Source organism: Chanodichthys erythropterus, chromosome 19 (genome assembly GCF_024489055.1).
Source record: "Chanodichthys erythropterus isolate Z2021 chromosome 19, ASM2448905v1, whole genome shotgun sequence".
Taxonomy (NCBI): domain Eukaryota; kingdom Metazoa; phylum Chordata; class Actinopteri; order Cypriniformes; family Xenocyprididae; genus Chanodichthys; species Chanodichthys erythropterus.
In genome coordinates, this window is record NC_090239.1 from 7,531,890 (window position 1) to 7,536,835 (window position 4,946).

General features: G+C 36.5%; 1 protein-coding gene across 8 annotated transcripts in view; it reads left to right on the forward strand.

Annotated features, from left to right (window-relative positions):
- The window catches only part of sdk2b (sidekick cell adhesion molecule 2b), a 387,802-nt gene that overhangs the window by 112,781 nt on the left and 270,075 nt on the right, over nucleotides 1-4,946 (forward strand). The window lies entirely within an intron of this gene.

Here is a 4,946-nt window from a genome sequence, read left to right on the forward strand (position 1 = left end):
GCCTTTCTGCATGAACCATTATATCAGCCAAGGTCACAGACCTAGACCGCCCAAACATTTTGCATGCTGCGTTAAGATCGTGTCCCTTCAGAATGGAGGTTTCACAGTTGACTCATCTTCCCAGAATCACCATGCCTGTTCAAGCCGAAGGGCCACGTGCCCCCTCAGTTTCTTGAGTTAAGTGGATTTTAAATGCAACTTCCAAAAGAAGTATCTTTGAAAATGGAGCTACATGATTGTTGGAGGTTAAAAATTTTGCTGTTGAAGAGATCATCAGGTCTAGGTTTGGTGAAAAGTATCCACCTTCATATTGTCAAGTCAAGTAACTTTTATTTTTACAGAGCTTTATACAATACAGATTGTTTCAAAGCAGCTTTACTGTGCAGTGATGTAAAAAAAGAAAGAAAGTAATGATTTAATGATTCAAACAATGTTCAATTCTGCTGTAAAGCAGCTCTAAAAGAATTAGTGTCATTGTTCAGCTGAAGTCAGTTCAGTGTTGATTCAGTTCCATTGTAAAGTTCATCAGTTTATTTAATTAGCTCAATTCGGATATAAAGCAGCTCTGTATAAAACCAGTGATGCCATCGTCCAGGGCTGCGTTTCTCAAAAGCATCGTAATCCTAAGTTGATCGTAGAAACCATTGGTGGCAATTGTTCTATGATCAACTTAGGCTTATGATGCTTTTGGGAAATGCTACCCTGCTCAGTTGAGTGCCCTCCAACTAAGCAGGCCAGAGGCAACAGTGGAAAGGAATCCAAACTCCATCTGTGACAGAATGTAGAAAAAACTGAGAAACGAGGCTCAGTATGGGACCAGTTCTCCTCTGGGAAAGTGAAGCAACACAGTGTGGTTTAATTCCAGGCTACATCACAAGTCAGAAGTCAGATTTGTATCATATTATATTGTGTGACTTTTGTAAAAAATAGTTAAATTGTCAAAAAATAAAAGAATTGTGAGGAGCCTCATGATTTCTGACACAGCAAAACCTTGTATGTCCAAAACCACTATTTTTCATGAAATGGAAAAAAAAAATGCTGTCTTTTAAAAATAATTAAACACCACATTGTCAGTTTATTTTGTGGCTTTGTATGTGGTCAGCGACTTGCATGTGTCATTATAATATTATCATTTTACAAATATCAAGCTCAAATGGAGTTACAAGGTTTTTGACAGAGATGGTCCTCACTGCAGAACACAAGATCCAGGGGGTGGGCTTGGATCCAGATCCAACTCCTCTCACTTTGTATATCCCTAAACCTACCCATCTCCACCCCCTGGATCTGGATCCAACTATTCCCACTTTATATATCCCTAAACCTGTCTCCACCCCGATCTAGATTCTGGATCTCATGTTCTGCAGGGAGGAGCTGCTGCACTTTGTCATTAGTAGCGTTCAGATATATATATATATATATATATATATATATATATATATATATACATATATATATACATATATATATATATATATATATATATATATATATATACTTACAGGTTATAGAGTTTACTGTAGCTATGTGGGTGCTCAGTTTATTGTCATTTGGCCAAAATCTCATGATATAAAAGTTGATGTGCTACACACCATTTAAAATAGTGGCTATTTAAAACAGATAGTTCACCCCAAAATTAAAATTTTATATTTTTTTACTCACCCTAATGTTGTTCCAAACCTGTATGAGATTCTTTCTTCTGTTGAACACAAAAGAATATTGGTAACCAGACATTTGATAGTAGCCATATATTTTTTTTCCTACTATGGAAGTCATTGGCTACCGTCAACGGTTTGATTACCAACATTCTTTAAAATATATTCTTTTGTGTTCAACAGAAGTAAGAAAGTCATATGGGTTTGAAACAAATTGAGGGTGAGTATGTGATGACAAAATGTTCATTTTTGAGTGAACTATCATTTTAAGACAGTATTGGCTATGAATCAAAGACAAATGTCAGATTTTATTTGCAAAACTGACAGACAGACAGACATTACAAATAGTAATGATTTATGAAAAAAAAAATAAAAATGAAAAAATATGGAGATACAAGGTTTCTGCCCAACAGTGATGATAAATATCACTGATAAATATATTTAGGCTTTTATCTTTATGTTAGTGTGCCAGGACTTTCACTGAGTGCCCTCAAAACATAAAATAGGAGCCCAACACCCCTTCATCTGCCTGCATGCTTTTGCATGCTGTGTATAATCGTAATAAATGAAACAGAACAGGCGTTTAGCATGAGCAATGTAGTTGGAGGGGAAGAGCTTTGGAGCAGCAGATATTAGAGTGTTTCATGAATGAAGGGATGACAGAACCGACAAAGAAAGATTGTCAGCCAGAGGGAGTTTGTGAAAGGAAAAGCCAGAGTTTGATAGGGAGATTTTGCCTTTGTATAAAGCTTTATCATCGCATTTACAGCGCCAGCTGCCAAGCCTCCATGACATATGAGACTGGCCACAATGACTTTCAAAGCAAATACTCAGATTCATTATTTATTTTAGAAGGAATATTGAAATCCCATTCATTTATTCTCCATTGGCGTAATGGATGGGGACTCTGTGAAGGTAAAGCAGGCAGATTGGATGGGAAATTCTTGTACCTCGTCCCAGCATGGCACACTGGGTCATCTATTTTAGCGCAGCGCAGCGATTTTTTTCTCGAATGAGCTAGAGGTTGACATCCTAGTCACGAATGCGATGGTACGGGGGGGAAAAAAATATTGAAATATAACAGATCAAATAATGAACTCCATGGGCTGGATCAGAAATGCTTAGGGATGAAAAACTGCATGTTTTTCAATTCTGTGAAGTTTTTATGATTCTTTTGCGAATTCGAAAAAAAGCGCCCGCCTCAGTTTCCTCTCATATCCATATTACAACTGGGTTAAGATGAAACACGCATGGAATAACTGAATATGTATGACTTTCTTTATGTATGGGATTGCAAATAAACCATATTTGTTTTCCCTTTAGGTGTGTAATATCTGCATGAAGGGTCCGATGTGAAATAATCAATTTCTGAGGCAGAGACAGAGAGAGAAAGGCAGAGAGATGCGGTGCATGAATTATGCATAAAAACAAAAGGAAAGGAGTTCATTCTCCTCTTGTTAGAGGTGCTCTTCTCATTGGTCGAGGCTTGCTGCCATATCAGATAGATTAATCCGTTACTGCGGGGAAAGAGCCGGGCTGCTGATTGAAGATGATGATTTGACAGCCTGATGGAAAGAGAAAAGAACAGAAAGTTTTTGATTGGATGGGCCTCACTGAAAAAAAAAAAAAAAAAAAAAGGAAAATGGAGGTATTTTCATTTTTGGAGAAGCTCTTTGAGCTGGCATCCATTAGAGGTGGACCTGTCTCTATTCTGGGGCTTGTCTGTTTATACATGTTTGGTGTGCAAGTGTGTGTATGATTGCGTTTGATGTTTGTGGGTCTGTGTATATATATGTGGGAGCGCATGCTTGGTTTAGGGCTTAGGTAGTTAGAAAAAGAGAGATATTGAGAGCTCTGTTTATGATGTAGGTGGTACTCAAAGTAAGCACAAGATGAAAGAAACTCCCCTTCCATCAAGAACTCTTTCTTTTTCCCCACACACATGCTCTATTTCTTGTCTCCGCTACTCGCTGCATTTCAGTTCAATTTGAAAACTAAATTGACCCTATTTACTTTATTAATGCACATTCTTCGGTTTGTCTTTGTAATCTTTCATTCAAATGTAGTAATTCTGCCTCTTGAAAATCTAGACATCTAAGACATCACTAAGGACTCTAGTTGAGTTTTTCCTCCCTTTCCAATCCTAGAATTTTTTCCCCCTCCCCATTAAATATTCTGTTGCACACAGAAATGCATCACATCATGAGGTAAAGTGGGTTGCGAGCGCGTTTCATGTTAAGTAGTGATACGCCGATATGTCTTTAAACCAATCAGCCAATGTTTGTTGGCTCCAATCCAGATTTAAGGATACATTGTGTAAAATAACTAGTTTTCATTTGTTAATAGTTAACTACATTAGTTCACATGAAATAACAATGAAAAATACTCTTATTAATCTTAGTTAATGTTAATTTCAACAATTTTCATCAATTTTACTTATTAAAACCAAAAGCCATATTGATTATAATTAAATGGACTTAAGCTAACATGAACAACGAGCACAAATATTAAATATTTAATTTTTTTTTTTTTTTTTTTTTTTTTTTTTTATTCTCATTTGATTTGGTGTGAAAATAACTTGAGCAGTCTCATTTGCTGTCATTTATTCACTTAGCAGATGCTTTTAGCGATATTTTCTTTTCTGTGAATTTTGTGTCAATTGTGTGTAGAAACAGTTTAAGCAGCTTAATTTGCTGTCATTAAATTTACATTTATTCACTTGTCAGATGCTATATTACAGGGAATTCCAGGTATTCTGTCAGTTTTTTTGTGTTCAGTGGGACTTGAACCCATGACCTTAGCATTGGTAACACTGAACGATCTGAGATACAGTCAGTATTACAAATACCTAGAATCTACCAACCTAGCCTGTAATTATTGGCACTGTCCATTAAAATAATCAAATTTGTGGTTCAATTTTCTCTCATGTGAAAGCAGGAATTAGACTAACCTGTATGGCATCCTGGTCCCATCAAATCCTAATCCCTTCCACACCAATTCCTGTATTGCTATTTTTACCTACGCAAAAAAGCCCATTACCATAAAAAAAAAAAAAAAAATGTTGCTATGGATTGAATTAGCTGAATGTTGCTTCATTAGAGTCTGATAGCTGGATCACTGATGTTCTGTCCATCTTCTAGTCTTCAACACTGGACACCATTGAGGGTTTACGCCTCACCAGTAGTTATATGTACTCCCCTAATAAGCATGTTGTGGTTTGGGTAAACAACAAACCGGGGGAGTATTTGTCTGGGATGCAGCTTTATTTATTTTTAATAAGCAGCATGTGTTTAG